The sequence below is a fragment of the Lithobates pipiens genome, unplaced genomic scaffold, assembly GCF_037356315.1.
Source record: "Lithobates pipiens isolate NorthernLeopardFrog02 unplaced genomic scaffold, aLitPip1_a1.2 Scaffold_28, whole genome shotgun sequence".
In the NCBI taxonomy this organism is placed as follows: domain Eukaryota; kingdom Metazoa; phylum Chordata; class Amphibia; order Anura; family Ranidae; genus Lithobates; species Lithobates pipiens.
This window is the reverse complement of record NW_027507789.1, coordinates 122,177,471-122,199,029: the sequence shown is the minus strand read 5'-3', so window position 1 is coordinate 122,199,029 and position 21,559 is coordinate 122,177,471. Positions and strand designations below refer to the sequence as shown.

The window sequence follows — 21,559 nt, the reverse complement described above, 5'->3', positions numbered from 1 at the left end:
AATGGGACTGTTGGTGAGTCAACAGCGGGTCAGAAGAGGAGCCCAGAGATGACAGTTGCTCTTTAAAAATGATGATTTAATTCAAATACACCCCGCTGCCCACGATCCGACATTCGTGGCGATACTTCACATGTATGGGACGATCGCTGTCTGCATGCGTGGGGAACTTTTGTGCACGTTCACCTCTGTGTGCTGCTATGCATGGGTTGACAGGGGCACTTTATATATTTTTAAATGATTAATTTATTTTATTTTTACACTGTTGTTTTACTTTTTTTTATCACTTTTATTGCTGTCACAGGGAATGTAGACATCCTCTGTGACAGCAATAGGCATGCGACAGGTACTCTTTATGGAGGGATCTGGGGTCTATAAGACCCTAAATCCCTCCTCTGCCCTTGAAAGCATTCAAAACACCAAATTCTGTGTTTTTGAATACTTTCGATTTTTAACATCCAGTTAAACCGGAAATTAGGTCATGTCATCGCTTCCGAGTTACCATAGCGAAGACCTGATCAAAGCTGATCCCAGCTTTTGCATGCGTCTCCGACTAGCTGGTGGAAGTGGCGGCTGGTAGCTCAGGCCTCCTGATGGGACAAGAGAGCCCGACCAAACCACAGAATGTGGCAGGAGGGGGCAGAACGTCCCTTGTTGTAATAGCAAACGCGGGGCTAGTAAGCAGCTCTGATTGCGATTACAAGAGAGCCAACTGTTGGATCTAAAAACGGTACCAGGGTGATGCCTGCAGGTATATCCACTTGAAGTCAAATTATGTACTAGGTATGTGATTTGGAGGCCAGTGATTAAAAACATAAAATCACATAACATCCACTCGCATGAAAATTTGCCTCTCCTGTCACCAGTATGGCAAGCCAAAATATTAAATGGAACCACCGCTGCTCCTCTGGTATCGGAGCCAGCATATGTCCCAAGTGGAGGAAATGTAACATAATGTGACATAATGGAATGGAACTCCCGCCTCTATGTATTTTGTCATTGGATATCATCCAGTCACCATCTTTGTCACAGAATTTATACCCTTGCCAGATTAACTCTAATTTAACCACTCCAATTAATTTTGCCAGTCATACTTTACATTGCTTAAAAAGGATGTAACTGTGCTATCTAACTACTCCCACCCAGCTTTATTAGGTGACTAATATTACAGCACCGTGTTAAATGTCGCTAACAGGATCAATATTTTACCATATAATCCCTAAACGGTATATGTGAGCAAATATATGCTAATCAATTGTGTAAATAAATTCATATACAACTCATAAATATTCCAAAAATTATGAAAGTGATGAATGACCAAAATATAAATAAGGATGAGGATAAAAATGAATTAAAATGAAAACATTCAATAATGTGACTCCCTAAATAAAAGGGATATACCAAAATGTGACAACATTAAATAAATATATACTAATAAAATAAATAGAATCGTGACAGTGATACAAATATTAAATAAATACATATCCATATTATTAATTAAATAATAAAAAGTGTTAGAATCCAAACGTGAATTTATAGAGGATGAGAAAAATTAATATGACCAAGAAAGTGCTTAAAACCGAAAGTGCAAAAGTCTGCTTAAAATTATGTTAAATAATTAAAGTGACTCCTTCAATGAGTATCGGTTCACGCTTACCAGACAGAAGCATGTACAAGCTCACAATATATGCCACTTATTCTGCCGGATGGCCCACCAAATAGGACAAAAAAAACTTCTCCCAAAGGACTTTCACATGCGCAGATCGCTCATAGGATATAAATAAGAAAGGTTCCCATAGCGTAAAACTGGTAAACACACTTTTTATTCATAAAACAAGCTTAAATACTCACAAACAGAAGCAAAGAAAACAGCATTAATGCCGGCCGGCAAGCGAGTGCCCGTTCACTCAGAGGTCACGTGATAGTGTCAACACGTCTAAGCCACCCGACGCACGTTTCGTCATAGGTGACGTCGTCTGGGGACTTTACATTGCTGTCTTAGCAATACCATATTGTACCTTACTTCAATAAACATACCTAACTTAACCACTTAGGAACCACCCACTGTACATATACTATGGAAGGGCGGCCACTCTGTGCCAGATCGTATACCTTGTACATGATCTGACACTTTCAGGTCTAGGGCTTGTGCACTGCCAGCAACCCACTCCCGCTGTGATCACACGCAGCGGGAGCCCAGCGGCGGGTCCCACAGAATCAATGTCCTCCAATTAGACAGTACACAGGCAGAACGGCAATCTGCCTATGTAAACAAGGCAGATTGCCATTCTATCAGTAGGGAAGATATCGATCCTGTGTTCCCGCAAAGCAGGGACATGGATCAATGCCTTACCCTAGTCAAAGCACCTCCCACACAGTGAGAAAGCACAGGCTAGGCACACAATTAGAATGGCACAGTGGTGTCAGAATGGCAGTGGTGTAGTGGTTAGCACTCTCACCTAGCAGTAAAAAGGGTCGCTAGTTCGAATCCCAACCATGACACTACCTGCCTGGATTTTGCATGCTCTCCCTGTGCCTGCGTTGGTTTCCTCCCACATTCCAAAGACATGCTGGTAGGTTAATTGGCTTCTGTCCAAAATTGGCCCTAGTATATGAATGTGAGTTGGGGACCTTGGATTGTGGGCTCCTTGAGGGTAGGGACCGATGCGAGTGTACGATGTATGTGTAAATTGATGGCGCTATATAGGTACCATAAATAATAATATAATAGATGAGCATCTTAATGAGATGCAATGTACAGGAATAGGGATAATTGTAGACACACACACTCTCCCAGGTTTAAGTGGATGGACGGGTGTCTTTATTCAACCTTACTATGTAACAGTTAACCCTTTGATCGTCCCTGATGTTAACCCCTTCAATATCAGTGTCATTAGTACAGTGACCGTGCATATTTTTTAGCATGATCACTGTATTAGTGTCGCTGGTATCCAAAAAGATGTCAGTGTCTAATTTGTCCGCCGCAATGTTGTAGTTCCGCTTTTAGTTACGGATCGCCGCCATTAGATGTCGACAATCCTTAAATAGCCTATTGCGGTTTATATTTTAGTCACTGATTGAAAATTATCCTCAAATTGTACGTTACACTTTACTTATGGAACCTATTCATGTATTACCATTTTTTTTGTATTGCATGCTTGTTTGATGTAATACAGTAAAACATTAATAAAACTTCAAGTTTAAAAAAAAATAAAAAATTGGAGAGTTTAGTTCTGCTTTAAGGCCACTTTCACATGGAGGTGTTTTACAGGTGTTTTAGCGCTAAGAATAGTGCCTGTTAACTGCTTCTGCAGCCCCAAGTGCTTTCACACTGCAGGACAGGAAAAAAAAAAAAAAAGAGTCTTGCAAGCAGCATCTTTGGGGCGGTGTGGGATCGGTGTATACACCGCTCCTAAACTGCCCCTGCCATTGTAATCAATGGCCAGCGCTTCGGCAGCGCGCTTTGCAGGTGCTTTTAATCCTTCTTCGGCTGCTAGCAGGAGTTAGAAGCGCCCACTAGTGGGCAAAAAGCACAGCTAAAACTACAGTAAAGCGCCACTAAAACTAGCAGGGCTTTACTGTCAACATGGGCAGCGCATCCGTGTGAAAGTGGCTTAAGGGTCTAAAAACAGATTCGTCTTATATACACACACAAACAAGGTTTCTTGGCTCCTTAGTTCTCTTAATTTAAAGAACAATTAGGATGTGGCTAGCTAATGACAGTAGTGTACAGCAACAGATCAACATACTCGAAAGACACGTTCGATTTTTTTTTGTTAAAAATCCATTTCATGTTTTTAACAGTCAGTAGAATATATACAATGGGGCAAAAAAGTATTTTTGTCAGCCACCAATTGTGCAAGTTCTCCCACTTAAAAAGATGAGAGAGGCCTGTAATTGTCATCATAGGTATACCTCAACTATGAGAGACAAAATGTGGAAACAAATCCAGACAAATCACATCTCTGATTTTTGAAAGAATTTATTAATTAAATTATGGTGGAAAATAAGTACTTGGTCAATATCAAAAGTTCATCTCAATACTTTGTTATATATCCTTTGTTGGCAATGACAGAGGTCAAACGTTTTCTGTAAGTCTTCACAAGGTTGTCACACACTGTTGTTGGCCCATTCCTCCATGCAGATCTCCTCTAGAGCAGTGATGTTTTGGGGCTGTCGCTAGGGAACACAGAATTCAACTCCCTCCAAAGATTTTCTATGGGGTTGAGATCTGGAGACTGGCTAGGCCACTCCAGCACCTTGAAATGCTTCTTACAAAGCCACTCCTTCATTGCCTGGGCGGTGCGTTTGGGATCATTGTCATGCTGAAAGACCCAGCCACGTTTCATCTTCAATGCCCTTGCTGATGGGAAGAGGTTGGCACTCAAAATCTCACGATACATGGCCCCATTCATGCTTTCATGTACAGGGATCAGTCGTCCTGTTCCCTTTGCAGAAAAACAGCCCCAAAGCATGATGCTGCCACCCCCATGCTTCACAGTAGGTATGGTGTTCTTTGGTTGAAACTCAGAATTCTCTCTCCTCCAAACACGACGAGTTGTGTTTCTACCAAACAGTTCTACTTTGGTTTCATCTGACCGTATGACTTTCTCCCAATCCTCTTCTGGATCATCCAAATGCTCTCTAGCAAACCTCAGACGGGCCCGGACATGTACTGGCTTAAGCAGGGGGACACACCTGGCACTACAGGATCCGAGTCCCTAGTGGCGTAGTGTGTTACTGATAGTAGCCTTTGTTATGTTGGATCCAGCTCTCTGCAGGTCATTCACTAAGTCCCCCATGTGGTTCTGGGATTTTTGCTAACCGTTCTTGTGATCATTTTGACCCCACGTGGTGAGATCTTGCGGAGCCCCAGATCGAGGGAGATTATCAGTGGTCTTGTATGTATTCCATTTTCTGATTATTGCTCCCACAGTTGATTTATTCACACCAAGCTGCTTGCCTATTGCAGATTCAGTCTTCCCAGCCTGGTGCAGGTCTACAATTTTGTTTCTGGTATCCTTCGACAGCTCTTTGGTCTTCACCATAGTGGAGTCTGGACTGTTTGAGGTTGTGGACAGGTGTCTTTTATACTGATAACAAGTTCAAACAGGTGCTGTTAATACAGGTAATGACTGGAGAACAGAGGAGCCTCTTAAAGAAGATACAGGTCTGTGAGAGCCAGAAATCATGCTTGTTTGTAGGTGACCAAATACTTATTTTTCACCATAATTTGCAAATAAATTCTTTCAAAAATCAGACAATTTGATTGTCTGGATTTGTTTCCACATTTTGTCTCTCATAGTTGAGGTATACCTATAATGACAATTACAGACCTCATCTTTTTAAGTGAGAGAACTTGCACAATTGGTGGCTGACAAAAATACTTTTTTGCCCACTGTATACACTTCACCCAAACTGTGTTCATGCATTTATGGACATACAATAAAACCCCAAATACTTAACTCTCTGAATTTATTTTAAATGTATTGTACAAAATATTTGAAGCCCTACTTGCACAAACGGAGCTGCAAGCATAATTCGTATTAGGGTTGACTGAGAATTGACTATCAGCTACATAAAAAATAAAAAAAAAATCATTAGCTTTTAGCAATGGGAGATTAGCATTGGTAGTTTTCAGTGTAGAGCTCCTGATGCTGAAGAAAAAACAAGCATTTAAAGACTAAAAAGTCTACAATTATCTATAAGTATATGTTTACAAATTGCCATTACTAAATATGTCTAAATGTGCCTTTGTTGTAAGCTTTAAGATAAGGATGATGTTCCTCTAAGTCAGATAGTCACTCAATGAGGGATGAGTCATTGTTCTTATCCATTCACTTGTATGTGCACATTTCACCTTAAAGTGGTGTTGCCACCAAAAAATAAAAAATGGTTTAAAATTCTTTAAAAAAATAAATAATAATAATAATAATAATTGGAAAAAAAAAATGTTTTACTCACCTCTAAATACCTGTTGCTAGGGGGTCCCTCGTAGTCTGCCTTCTTCCTTGCCTGGGCTGGTGACATCACTTCCCCTCGCGCTGCAAGTCACCTGGGACCTGTCACGTGTCCCAGGTGACTGTGCGGCGTATCACGGTGCCCTGCGCCGCTCGCGCATGCGCAGTGGGTGCCCGACTGTGGCTTCACAGTACGAATGACGGCGCCACGAGTGGAGCGGGGAACGAGGGGGGGCTTCGTTCCCCCACATCGCTGGACCCTGGGACAGGCAAGTGTCTGATTATTAAAAGTCAGCAGCTGCAAAATTTAACTTTAAGTTATTGAGTTGTATACACAGCAGGCATTTTTCAACTGGAGGACATAATGAGATGTGGAAAGAACCCAAAATGTGGAATGCACCCTAAGGCCGCGTACACACGCGGGGACTGTTCGCCCAACTTTGTCCGTCAAACAGTTTCAGCAAACAGTCCGCTCAAAATTAGCATGGACGGACATGGCCACACACGACGAACGAACAGTTTGCTGAAACCGTGCACGATGACGTGAACGGCACGTACGACGGGACGGAAAATACGACGTCCTATACACTGCATTATAACTTTCGGCGTGTAAATCCTTTCTGAGCATGCGCAGAACTTAGTTTGACGAACAAGCCTACACACGAGGGGACTGTTCGCTGAAACAAAGTTTCAGCGGACAGTTTTTCGGAAATTCCGAAAAACCTTGTTCAGCGGACTGTTCGCTGAAAATGTCCGCTGAAAGCCCACACACGAGCGGACTGTCCGCCGAAACACTGTTCACCGGACAAAGTTGGGCGAACAGTCCCCGCGTGTGTACGCGGCCTAAGGGCTGGATCACTTTTCAGAGGATGGCAGAGCAACAGCTGCCAGGCATTCAGGAATAGCTACTGCTGCCTCTTGTTTAGAGCTTGTGACCCAGTATGGTTCAGGAGAGAGCGATTACCTTTTTTTTTTATTGCTCCGTAAGACACATTTCCCCCCCAAAAAATGGGAGGAAATGTCTGTGTATCATATGGAGGGAATATTGACCAGCAAGGCCGCTAATGGAGGGATCATTGCGGCAGCAGAACAATCCCCTGTGCAGCTCTCTGCACCAGCTGAAAGCCCGTTTCTCCCCCGCTGTCAGCTGCTAGAGGAGAGAGAAACACAAAGTATTGTCCTGTAATTAATCCCCATAGGATCGGCATTCACATGTAAATTGCCCATCATTTATAGGTAAATCGTACTGGCATTTACATGTAAATGAGGTCTGCAACCCGCCTTGATTCATATGCAGAGTGCAGAGGTTAGCAGATGATGAGTGAGGGGCAGAGTTGTACTGAGAGGGAGATAAGAATGCAGAGATTAGCAGAGGGGGTTACTGTAAATAAACCTATTACATCGCTGGTCAGTGTATATGTCTCAATTACATTGATGGTTGATGTAAATACTCCAGTTGTGTGGAGATCAGTATAAATGTCCCAGTTACATTGGGGATCAGTGTAGGGTGCCCCCTGACATTGGTTGTCAGTGTAGAAATATTATTCTGTTATAATTTAGTAAATGTTTTAGTACACCATTTGGTTCAGAATATTTTTTTTCTCGTTTTACTTTAAAACCTAGGTATGTCTTCTGGTCAGGTATGAAAAATACAGTACATCCTAACCGAAGGGTTGATCAGCTATTTCAACACACTCAACATCTCCACAAAACATGCATACTTAGCAACATTTAGAGCTTGTTAACACCACAGTGTGCATATTGGTGTGAACTGAAACCGCAGGATTGCTTTGCATTGGGAACTACACTGGGCAGCATAGCTGAATGCAGCTAGTGTGAACAAGACCTTACCAATATGTGCCAATTTCTTTTTAGGGTAAGCCCTTATTCAAATCTGTAACCACTACCCCCTCTCCCTGGGCTAGTGATACATGTTACGGAAAGAAAAGAGATGAATTTCTGACCACTGTTTATAGGATGAATAGTTCATATTTTGCAGTTTCTGTACGCTTTAATAAAAGAGTTAACTCTTTATTGTTAGGCTACCCATAAACGGCCTGATCCAACACTGATAAACTAATAAAGCCAAAAACTGACTGTAAAAAAGGAAGGAGGTGAACAGAAGGAGACAAAATGGCTATTTAAAATAATATATATTTTTGGGGTCTGGAACCTCTTTAAAATAAACTGTGCTCAACTCTGGCCAATTTATGTAAACATACCGTAGAATTGATAAAAAAATAAATAAAAACATACCCTCAGTGAAAATGGCATGTCAAAAACACCTACAGGTTCAGCAATGAATGTACAGTTAGGTCTATATATTTGGACACAAGCACAATTTTAGTTTTTTTTCAGGTATTTATCCAAACATATTCAAGCTATAGTTATATAATGGGTATGGGCTGAGGCTGGGTTCACACTATTGTGAATTGGATGTGGATTTCTCCGCATTCAAGTCGCATAGCAGGAGATTGCGACCGGCTCTCTATGGAGCCAGTTCACATATCTCCGCAGTAACTCTGGATGCCCTGAGCGTCTTTTGGTCTGTTTCAGGTCCAAGGTCAGCCTAAACTTTTGGGTTGAAATCAGAACCGATACGGTGGATGGAGACACACCAGACTCCTGCTGTGAGCCATTGCATTCTATAGTGTGAACCCAGCCTGAAAGTGCACACTCTCAGATTTAACTTGAGGGTATGTACATCCAAATCGGAGGAAAGGTTTAGGAATGACAGCTCTTAAGAATAGCCATCCACCTTTTTCAAGGGACCGAAAGTATTTGGTCAATTGAATCAAAAGCCGTTTCATGGCCTGGTGTCAGCTACTCCTTGTTATTTTTTCATCAATTAAGCAGGTAAAAGGTCTGGAGTTGATTCGAAGGGTCGGTTCACACTAGGACGACTTGGACTTAGTCGCCTGACAAGTAGCATCCTGTTCTGTACAATGGAACTGTTCTAATCGGAGTGACACAAGTCGCTCGGACTTAGAAAAAGGTTCCTGTACGACTTTGGGGGCAACTTGCATCGATTTCTATACAGAAGTCGTTTTGCAAGTCGCCGCAGCGGTCGCGTCCAGGTCGCCTGAGGCAGTCGCGCTGTAAGTCGTACTGCCTCAGCGTGAACCGGACCTAAAGCCTCATACAGACGATCGGATTTTCCCACAGAAAATGTATGATGACAGACTGTTGGTCGAAAATCCAACTGTTTGTAAGCTCCATCGGACAATTGATGTCGGATTTTCCGGGAACAACTGCTGGATGGCAGGCTTTAAAATTTTACACGAACAAATGTCTGTTCTCGGATTTTCCAATCACGTGTACACAAGTCTGTCAGACAAAAGTCCAAAGTACAAACTCGGTCTTGTAAACTAGCATTCATAATGGAGAATTAACAATCGTGACATGGCAAATTATGAAATTTCGAAATACAGCACACATTCTCTTCTTCTTTAATGGGATAATAATGAAGCTGCTTTGCTGGTGATAATGATGGAGTTATTGCAAACACATTTTCAAGGGCTTTTTTTTTCTAGTGATATCAAGAATAATATTATGCTTGTTATTTATTTTTTATTTTTTGGTTTAAAGTTACCACTAGGGCTGCAACTAACGATTATTTTCATAATCGACTAGTTGGCCGATTACTTTTTCGATTAATCGGTTAATAACCTTAAAGAAAAAAAGAAAAAGAAAAAAAGGTAATTTGTTGTTGGGCAGATTAAAAACACAAATTGCTGCAAAAACGCATCATGACATGCTTTTCTGCAGCTTCTCCATTGAAGTATATTGAACCAAAAAAAGCACAGTTTTTGCTGTAAAAAAAAGTCCTTGTCTTTTCCAAATACGCAGCAGCTGAAAAAATCATGGATGTGAATGTGTCCCATAGGAAACCAAGTAAATGAACTGTAGTGTGTTTCTGAAAAAAGCACCAAAAAACAGAGGTGTGACCCAGGCCTGAGATGTATAGTAACATAATGGGGTTAAAAAAACTAAAATTAGTACAAAAAGAGCAAATAATCGCTACTGTAAGGGGTTCATTTTTTTTTACCATGGGACAGTGAAAGTAATATTTACAGTAGCGATTTGCTCTTTTTGTACTATAAAGGGCTAATTTTAGTTTTTTTTTAACCCCATTATCTTACTGGCCGATTAATCGATTATGAAATTAATTGATTAATATTATCATAATCGATTAGTTGTCGATTAATCGATTAGTTGTTTCGGCCCTTGTTACCACAACATCATCCCATCGTTTTTAAGACCAATGTCCCTCGTTACATTTAAAAAAATAAAATGTAAAATTAACTGCCTACTCCCAAACCATCATTTTGAAGTAAAACACATAGCCAAGTATTATTACTCACAATTTTTTTTATTGTGCATTAAAAAAAGAAAACAAATAAAATGAGACATGCTATCTGCCAATAGAACTTAACCACAAAGTGCATTCTATGCATCCAAAAATATAACTAATCAAATCATTATTATTCAACCAAAAAATAAAATAAAAGCCTCATGCATGTGTCCTGCTTCTTAATAAAGGGGGTCAACAATGCCAAGAGTTGGTGAAAGGAGGGGACAGTCATCAGGAAATAATTACGAAAAACATCTGGATTAGTCTCCTTGAGCTCCCCCAGGAAAGGCATATGACATAATTAGTCACAATTAATAAAGCAACCAATTTTTGGTCCAAGAAATCCTCCTCCTCCTGTTCCTGGACTGGACTTGGGTCAAAGCAATAACTCCAAGGCCAATAATACACTTTATCTTCTCAGATTCCGCAACATGGCTGGCTCACGAATGCCTATTCAGAAACTAAATGAAAAGTGCGAAATGAAAAGAGCAAAATGAAAAGAGCAAATCACCACTCACCAAGCTTCTATTAACACGAAATTAGCAGAAGCCCAAAGGATGGCGCTAAAGAGCTGAAAAAACACATAGGACGTCACTACGTTCGTGTTTGTTGGCAGATAATTCCTTGCCATTTGTATGCAGGACAAGTTCCTGGCCAACGCTCTTCACACAATAGTCCGAGGCTTTGCGGAAAATTCAATCGTGCGTACGAGGCTTAAGTGTGGTATTTGCATTCAGAATCTATTGCTGTGAACCATACATCACGTGTCTAAAGGAGCTGTCCATGTAAGTGAAACAGGCCATTGTAAGGCTTCAAAAACTAAACAAATTCATCAGAGAGATAGCAGCAACATTAGGAGAGGGCCAAATCAACAGTTTGTTACATTCTGAGGTGTATTGCTATGGCCAATTTTGTATATTGTCTTGATAACAATAATATAGTTAGGTTTATGTATGCAGGAAATGGGTGGGAGGGGCTTGGGGAGAGTTTGGGAAAAACATGTGCTTGGACAAGAGAGTGGTGTTTGGAAGGACAAAGAGGAGACATGGCTGCCAGAAGCTGGAGAACTTTGCGAGTTGGACTGAGCAAAAGGACCATGGAGGACATCTTGACCCCCAAGTTGAGTAATTGATTAGTTTACTTAATGTGTACAGATTGTACATGCTTATAGGTGTAGGCATATACTTTGTAAGCTATAAGTTGTGTTGTAGTGTTCATCCTACAGTTTGTATGTGCAGATTTTTCCCTGTTTAGTAAAGCATTGACACACTTCAGAAATCTATGCTTCCTTGGTTTTACCACAAGAACTTAATAGATAGACAAAAAGCATTACATGAGCAAAGAAAAATGGACTGGTGAGCTCAGCAACGAAAAAAGTCTGGACGTCCACAGAAGACAACAGCGGTGGATGATCACAGGATCCTCTCTGCAGTAAAGAAAAACCCATTCACAACATCCAGACAAGTGAAGGACACTCTCCAGGAGTTGGGCGTATCATTGTCTAGAATCAAGAGAAGACTTAACGAAATACAGACTGTATACCACAAGCAGAAGCCCGAAGAACAGAAAGGCCAGATTACACTTTGCCAAAAAAAAATCTAAAAAACCAGACCAGTTCTGGAAAAGCATTCTTGGATGGATGAAACTAAGATTAATCTGTACAAGAATGATGGGGAGAAAAAAGTGCAGAGAAGGCTTGGAATAGCTCATGATCCACTGTAATACATGGTGGAGGCAGTGTGATGGCATGGACATGCATGGCTTCCAGTGGCACTGGGACATTGGTGTTTATTGATGATGTGACAGAAGACAGAAGCAGCCAGATGAATTCTGCAGTGTTTAGAGATATACTGTCAGCCCAGATTCAGCCAAATGCAGCAAAGTTGATTGGACGAAACTTCACATTACAGATGGACAATGATCCAAAACACACTGCAAAAGTAACCCAGGAGCTTTTGAAGGAAAATAAGTGGAATATTCTGCAAAGGCTGAGTCAGTCACCTGATCTCAAGCCAATTGAGCTTGCATTTCATTTGCTGAAGGCAAAACTAAAGGCAGAAAGACTCGCAAAGAATAACTGAAGACAGCTGCCATTAGAGCCTGACAAAGCACCAGAAAGGGGGAAACCCGGCCTTTGGTAATGTTCATGGGTTCCAGATTTCAAGCAGTCATTGCCAGTAAATGATTCTCAACAAAATAATAAAAATTAACATTTTATTTACGATTACAGAAATGTGTCCAATTACATCTGAGCCCCTGAAAATGGGGGGACTGTGTATAAAAATGGTTGTGGTTCATAAAATTTGTACTTGATATTTACGTTCAACCCCTTGAATTAAAGCAACAAGTCTGCACTTCAAATTTATTTGGATGGTTTTGTTTTAATTTTATTCTGGTGGCATATAGAGCCAAAAGTATGAAATGTGTGCCTGCGTCCAAATATATACAGTGGGGACAGAAAGTATTCAGACCCCCTTAAATGTTTCACTCTTTATTATATTGCAGCCATTTGCTAAAATCATTTAAGTTAATTTTTTTTCCTCGTTAATGTACACACAGCACCTCATTTATAGACAAACACAGAATTGTTGACATTTTTGCAGATTTATTAAAAAAGAAAAAACTGAAATATCACATGGTTCTAAGTATTCAGTCTCTTTGCTTTGACACTCATTTAGTAACTCAGGCGCTGTCCATTTCTTCTGATCATCCTTGAGATGGTTCTACACCTTCATTTGAGTCCAGCTGTGTTTGATTATACTGATTGGACTTGATTAGGAAAGCCACACACCTGTCTATATAAGACCTTACAGCTCACAGTGCATGTCAGAGCAAATGAGAATCATGAGGTCAAAGGAACTGCCTGAAGAGCTCAGAGACAGAATTGTGGCAAGGCACAGATCTGGCCAAGGTTACAAAAAAATTCTGCAGCACTTAGGGTTGAGCACAGTGGCCTCCATAATCCTTAAATGGAAGATGTTTTGGACAACCAGAACCCTTCCTAGAGCTGGTCTTCCGGCCAAACTGAGCTATCAGGAGAGAATAGCCTTGGTGAGAGAGGTAAAGAAGAACCCAAAGATCACTGTGGCTGAGCTCCAGAGATGCAGTCGGAAGATGGGAGAAAGTTGCAGAAGGTCAACCATCACTGCAGCCCTCCACCAGTCGGGGCTTTATGGCAGAGTGGCCGAACGGAAGCTTCTCCTCAGTGCAAGACACGTGAAAGCCCACATGGAGTTTGCTAAAAAAAAAAAAAAAAAAAAAAAAAAAACACCTGAAGGACTCCAAGATGATGAGAAATAAGATTCTCTGGTCTGATGAGGCCAAGATAGACCTTTTTGACCTTAATTCTAAGCGGTATGTGTGGAGAAAACCAGGCACTGCTCATCACCTGTCCAATACAGTCCCAACAGTGAAGTATGGTGGTGGCAGCATCATGCTGTGGGGGTGTTTTTCATCTGCAAGGAGAGGAAGACTGGTTTCAATCAAGGGAAAGATGAATGCTGCCAAGTAAAGGGATATCCTGGACGAAAACCTTCTCCAGAGTGCTCAGGACCTCAGACTGGGCCGAAGGTTTACCTTCCAACAAGACAATGACCCTAAGCACACAGCTAAAATAACGAAGGAGTGGCTTCACAACAACTCAGTGACTGCTCTTGAATGGCCCAGCCAGAGCCCTGACTTAAACCCAATTGAGAATCTCTGGAGAGACCTAAAAATGGCTGTCCACCAAAGTTTACCATCCAACCTGACAGAACTGCAGAGGATCTGCAAGGAGGAATGGCAGAGGATCCCCAAATCCAGTTGTGAAAAACTTGTTGCATCTTTCCCAAATAGACTCATGGCTGTATTAGATCAAAGGGGGGCTTCTACTAAATACTCAGCAAAAGAGTTTTTCTTTTTTAATAAATCTGCAAAAATGTCAACAATTCTGTGTTTTCTGTAAATATGGGGTGCTGCGTGTACATTAATGAAGAAAAAATGAACTTAAAGGATTTTAACAAATAGCTTCAATATAACAAAGAGTGACAAATGTAAGGGGGTCTGAATACTTTCCGTCTCCACTGTATATATGGACCTAACTGTATATGTAAATCTCTACTTTTCCCAGAAAACTGTTTGGGCCCACCCTCACCTCTTCAAATAACTCTAACATAAAAGGCAGCATAAATTAAGGTTTAGGAAGTGAAAGGAAGAATGGCCAAGCACAACTTACACAGGGAAGTTAGAAATGTGCAAACTTCAGCTGCAAAAAAAAAAAAAAACTCAGGACCTGCAATTTATATAGCAGTGCCTGTTTGCACAGCACGTACAAAATAAAGTGAGAACATACAGTTACAATACAATTCAAGACAGGGTTTGTGCTCTTGAAAACATACTAATTTAAAAATGCTAATACTAATGCAATGCATTATTGAGCACTGTTTTGACTCAATGTAACTCTGGCGTTTGCATTTTTTTATCATATACACTGCTCAAAAAAATTTAAGGAACACTTTGAAAACACATTAGAGGAGCCCGGGACCTGTGCTCACTGCCCGGCACCATAGAGCTAGATTGTCATTTGCCATTGAACACCAGAATAGGCAGGTCCACCACTGGCACCCTGTGTTTTTCAGAGATGAGTGAAGGTTCATTCTGAGCACATGTGACAGATGTGAAAGGGTCTTTAGAAGCTGTGGAGAACGTTATGCTACCTGTAGCATCGCTCAGCATGACTGGTTTTGGTGGTGGGTCAGTGATGGTCTGGGGAGGCATATCCATGGAGGGACTTACACACCTCTACAGGCTAGACAACAGCACCCTGACTGCCATCAGGTATCAGGATGGAATCCTTTTTCCCACTGTCAGATCCTACACTAGTGCAGCGGGTCCTGGGTTCCTCCTGGTGCACGACAATGCCTGGCCTCATGTGGTGAAAGTATGCAGCCAGCTCCTGGAGGGCCATTGATACCACTGAATGTCCCCCATGCTTGCCTACCCTAAATCCAATAATACACCTCTGGCACAATATGTTTCGGTTCATCAGATGCTGACAGGTTGCACCGCAGTCTGTAGGAGCTCAGTGATGCTCTGGTCCAGATCTGGGAGGAAATACCCCAGGACACCAACACCATCTGTTCTCATTAGGAGCATGCCTTGGCAATGTCAGGCATGCATACAAGTATGTGGGGGCCATACAAGCTACTGAGTACCATTTTGAGTTGCTGCAATGAAATTTCAGCAAAATGGACTAGCCTGCTGCATCATTTTTTCACTTTGATTTTAGGGTGTCTTTGAATTCAGCCCTCTGCTGGTTGATCATTTTTATTTCCATCAAACGATGTGGCATCTTTTTGTTCCTAACACTTTACCCAGTCCATATCAGTATAGCTATTCCGAGTGATATTTTTCCCCATTGAGATTTGATGTGTTTTTAAAGTGTTTTCAACATCTTTTTGAGCAGTGTACTTGCATTGAATTGCCAGGTTCATGACAGGTTTACATTAAATTCATGCCATAACTAAACAACACAAGTTTCTGTTGAGAAAACCTGTACATTATATGTGTAGCCACAGACACAAACAAAAGGATGATCAAGCAAACATACTTGTGACCTTGTTTTCAGACTTTCAACCTAGCAGCAACCAGCTAGTTTCACTATCACTAATCTGACTTTGGAAATCACATCAGCAAAAGCTTCCTGACATCTGCTGATCCACCCTTTCTCCAGCAACTGCAGCAGAGATGTCTCATCTCCCACACAGCAAACGGCCTATACTCACTTCTCTGTTCACTAACAGTTCACATAACTCATAAAGAGCAAGCAATGGCTGCAGTATACACTGGAGTACTGAAGCACAGTTGTTTGTGATGCTGACAGCTTTTCTAAGGGTAAAGCATGCACATTGAGTAAACACCCTACTGTTCTCTTAGAATGGTGTTCCAGCTGGAGACATGTCTCAATATCCAGCAGATGTACCAGTATTTCCTGATCAACTGTGCAGAGCACAGAAACAGCCAAATTAAACCTGGCTTGCTTTTCACTTGGCATACAAGGAGCGCAAAAGCACATTAAGGATAGGATCTCCCAGGATGCAACACAAGCCAATCACCTCAGGAGTGTATACAGCCAATCATCATAGTAAAGCCTCGTACACACCACTGATTGAAAAAAAAAAAAAAAACTTGATCGCTCAGCTCAGGTTGGAGCCACAGTACTAACAATACAATGTTAGTACGGTTATCTCCCCTGCTGAGCTATTGTGTTCTGACAGGGAAAAGGTGCCCACCCCCCGTCAAAACACTAAGGTCAGCACTCTCAGATACTGGCTGAGAGCGCTGAATGTGAGCCGGTCGGCAGACCCTTTTCAGTCTAGAGAGTCTTCAACAGAAGCCCACCGAACCAGCTTTGGTCAGACCCGCTGCTGTACACACCGGCCACACGTTGGACGGTTTCTATTGAACTGGCCAATGCTGGCTGACATGCGGCCCATGTGTACTAGGCTTTAGTCTGTCCTTCACAGATGTAGCCAATAAGGCCAAGTATTGCCATTGCAAAGCTACCTGAAAAGATTAATAATGCAATGTAGCAGAAATAGCCAATTCAGTTACCTTTTTCCCCCCTCGAGATCTTCCCCTAGACCTTTCTTCACTGATGATGCCGTCAATATCACTTGATCTGTAATATAAAAACAAAGAAAAAGTCAAGATCCTTCAATTTTGTTTGCAACTATGAACAAAGTGCTGCTAGCTAATGCTTATGGGTTTCTGGTTATTGTGCAGCTGGGGAATGGATGCAGGAATAAACTGCACTTTATTTTCCCCCATTGGTCACAGTGGTCAAATGATCTCTCATAAAAGTCCTCTGGATATCGGACATGATCACTAATCAAACATCACTTTATCCTAAAAAAAAATGTTTGCTTGTTATGATCGGTTCCAACAGCATCTCTAACTAGTCAAATAAATACTTAAAGCAGTTGTATACCCACACAATTTTTTTTTTAAAACCTGTAAGGCAAAAAGCATAAAGAGCTAGTATGCACTGCATATTAGCTCATTATAAAACACTTACCTTAGAACGAGGCGTGGGCAGCTGATCCTGGTCACCACCGAGGGAGCTGACATTTCCCCTCGGAGTGTCTTACGGGGTCGGGGTTCCGGCGCTGTGAGTGGCCAGAGCCGCAATGTCGTCACTCCCTTCTTTCTGGCAAGGTTTGGCAGCATCTGCCGGACCTTCACAGCGCATGCGACTCCGACATCAGCGGCTGCATGCAAACTGAATATCTCCTAAACTGTACAGGTTTAGGAGATATTGATTTTAACTACAGGTAAGACTTATTATAGGCTTACCTGTAGGTAAAAAAATAAAAATAAATAAAAAGTATACAACCAAGTTAACATACAAATATGCAGATTATCATAGAAATATTAGTCTACTGAGAGCTTATTTCAGCCCTGGAAGAATGTAGGTAGGTCAATCCATCAGTTTTGTACATATTATATATTTTGACAGAGAATTCCCAACTACCCCCCCCCCCCCAACTATGAAAGGAGCAGCCTAATTCTTTGTGTTGCATTTTTCATTCATACAGCGTTATATTTATAATAGCTGAATTATAACCTGATAGAGGTAAATTTATGCGGCAAGAACTGCTGCGTGGGCATCTAATCACTGAATTTCCAAGTGGCAATCTGACACATTCAAGTTTTTTTATAATGAGCATTTTTCAGTGGACTGCTCCTTTAACATAAAGTGGTGACACAATTGGGGCTGAAACATAATCAATCATCATAATCATAATTATCATCATAATCGATTATAAAATAGGTAACTATTTTCATGAATCTATTAGTTGGCCCGCATACAGAATGCATTGTTTACATATCAGGAAACATAGTGCAGCACACCTACAGGTCAGCACACCATCCATACATATCAGTAAGTGCCTGAGAACTTGTGAATGTGAGAGGAGCAATACCTCATAGGACATTATTTCTGGGCAGGAGAAAGAAGTTATTTAAAAGCGGAGTTCCACCCTAAAGTGGAACTTCTGCTCATCGGAACCCTACCCCCCTCCGGTGTCACAGTTGGAACCTTTCAGGGGGCAGGGGGGTGCAGATACCTGTCTAAGACAGGTATTTGCACCCACTCTCGGGCATAGACTCCAACTGGAGTCTATGCCTATTCCTGTCTCGCCATGCTGTCTGCTGGGACACACGGGTCCCAGAGACAGCACGGACCATTCCCATTGCGCTGCGCGACTTGCGCATTCGCAGTAGGGAACCGGGAAGTGAAGCCGCAATGCTTCACTTTCTGATTCCCTCACTGAGAATTAGTAATTAGTAATTTTTCTTCATAAATTTTGGTCAAAATTTATACTGCTACAAATCTTTGGTAAAAATAACCCAAATCGGTGTAAATTTGGCCTAGTTGAAAATTATAGAGCCTACAAAGTATAAATATCATTGAAAATTGATCATGCCTGATCACACCTGATGTACTGAAGGCCTATCTCAACAAGACAGGAAAGTACAAATACCCCCCAAATTACCCCTTTCTTGAAAATAGACATTCCAAGGTATTTAGTAAGAGGCATGGTTAGTTTTTTGAAGTTGTCATTTTTTCCCACAATTCTTTGCAAAATGAAGATTTTTTTTTCACACAATTGTCATTAGAACAGGTTATTTGTCTCACATGGCATGTGCATAACACAAATTACACCCCAAAATACATTCTGCTACACCTCCTGGAGTATAGCAATACCACATACAGAGGCCCAACAATGAAGTAGCACCTTTAGGTGTTCTAGTAGCACAAAATACACATCTCATTTCTCAACCACCTATTACACTTTTGAAGGCCCTGGAATAGAAGGACAATGGAAACACCCACAAAATGACCCCATTTTGGAAAGCAAACACCCCAACGCATAATCTACGAGGCATAATGAGTCTTGTGAAGGGTTCATTTTTTTTCCAGAAGTTTTAGGAAATTGTGGGGAAAAAATGAAAAAACGCATTTTGTTTTTGTATTTATTTTTACACAAAAGTTGTCCAAAAATGACACCAAAAAATATTTTCTGCTACTCTTTTTGAGTATGGCGATACCATGAGTGAGACTTTTGCACAGCCTGGCCACAAACAGAGGCCCAACATCCAAGGAGCAGCATCAGGTGTTTTAGGGACATAAATTACATATATAATTTCCTGAAAACCTATCGCATTTTTAAGGTCCTTCATATTTCTAACACATGGCATGTACATACCAAGAATTACACCCCAAAATACATTCTGCTGAGCAAAGGGTAAACAAAAGATTACCTGGGGTTTTAATAGTGCAGTTGCCCACAGGAGGGGAGACCTGATCCAGGCAGCAGGCAGGAAAGTAGTCAGCAACGGTGAATGGAATTGTCCAGGCAGCAGGCAAGAATATTGTCCATAGTCAGTACAGGCAGGGATATGGTCCATATAAAGTCCAGGGTCAGTGCAGGTAGAGATACTGCCAGCAGTGCCAAAAGATTGGTCCTGGTAGTAAGCAAAAACATGGGCCATAGTACAGGTAGCAGGTCAGGAAAGAATGGGGACTCAAAGTAGTCTCAAAGTACCAGCCCGCAGGCCATTTGCGGCCTGCAAACTGGTTATAAATGGTCCGCAGGCAGGGCCCATCCTGGATGGGTTTGCACTGCAGAGGGGGGAGGCGCCAAAGAGGTTTGTCTCCGTTTTCTGTGTCCTCTCTGCTGCAGCCCATAGAGAGAACAGAGCTGAGGAAGGAGCGCAGGAAGGATCCGCCCATCGCCCCGTCCACCTAGGCACTGGTGATCGATCAGAGCCCCAGGCCCAGGGTCCTGCTGCCACCTCAGGGCAGGAGATTGTGTCCTTCTCTGGGTGCCCTGTGATAAAGCCAGGAGCTGACTTGATGAGAGGTGAGTGAGCCATCACGCTGAGGCAAATCCTTAGTGGGGTGACTGAGGCCGACATCAGTGCTAGTTTAATAATGCATTTGCTAACACCAGTGCTAGGGTTAATGTGTTTTCTGACACCAGTCCTGGGTGTTAATAATGAGTTTGCTGATGCCAGTGCTGGGTTTAATAGTGTTTTTGCTGACACCAGTGCTAGGGGTTAATAATGTATTTGCTGACACCAGTGCTAGGGTTTAATAATGCTCATCTAACACAGAGAAAATGCTGTCAAGCATCTGGCAGTAAGCAGTGACTGGTAGCAAGCAGTATCTACAACTGTATATAGTAGTTTGAAAGTTTACATGTGGCCCCCATGGGATATGAAAAATCATCAAGTGGCCCTCAGGTAATTTGAGTTTGAAACCCCTGCTTTGAAGCCTCCAAGTCTCCAGACCCTAATCCGGCAATGAGAAAACTAAAACATGAATTTTCTTCATCCAGAAAAACAATTCTGGAGCCCTTGACATATGAGAGACCCATGTGTTCCCACTACCATAGAAGGGTAAAAGATTGGTACAAGAGGCAGGCAAAAAATGTGGTCAAACAGTCCAGGGTCAGTTCCAGAGCAGGCAGAGGTAGGTACAGTTTAGCGTTAGGAAGCAGCATGGTCGTATAACAGGCCAGGGTCAGTTCCGGAGCAGGCAGGGGTATGTTTAGCTTTAGGCAGAAATGTGGTTGTATAGCAGGCCAGGGTCAGTTTCCGGAGAAGGCAGAAGTATGTACAGTTTAGTGCAGTGTCATAAGGGGTGTGGAGGTAAATAACAATTATATTTACCAATGTTAATAATGTAGAGAAGTATGGTAACGTGGAAAACAGTCACCTATACAGAGGCCTGGCTGGGAAGGACACTGGAGACAACAATACAGAGCTGTCTCTTCTAACTCCTTCTCTGGAGCACACCTGACATTTCTTTTGATGTCTGTGGCCTGTTTCAAGGGAGGCGCTCGTGGAGTCTGCTCACTGAATCAGAGAAAATATTTTCTGGTGGGCCTTCATGGTACAAAAGGGCCGAGAGAACTTCTTCTTGGTAATGCAGATAGGATACGGGGGTCTCGGTAGATTTTTGATAAATAACATAAGTGTTATACGTGGCCAAACTGAAAAAATAAATGGAGACTTTTTTATACAAATGGCGGGATTTTCTTGTGGGAAGGTAGGGTTCGATCATCTGAACACTAAAGTCCACTCCCCCCATGAACAAAATTATAGTCATGGACACAAGCTGGTTTCTGGATTGGGCTGTTTATTCTGGGGACTTCCACGTAGGTGTCATTATGAATTGTTGTGAGCATGTACACGTCTCGTC

At 41.8% G+C, this 21,559-nt stretch overlaps 1 protein-coding gene across 4 annotated transcripts in view; it reads right to left on the bottom strand.

Moving 5' to 3' along the window:
• LOC143935591 (signal transducer and activator of transcription 5B) overlaps positions 1-21,559 on the bottom strand; it is a 413,177-nt gene that overhangs the window by 308,439 nt on the left and 83,179 nt on the right. For all 4 annotated transcript variants that reach the window (XM_077459573.1, XM_077459571.1, XM_077459575.1 and 1 more), the window contains exon 2: positions 16,903-16,969. The gene's annotated coding sequence lies outside the window, so the exon portion shown is untranslated. The remainder of the gene's footprint in view (positions 1-16,902; positions 16,970-21,559) is intronic.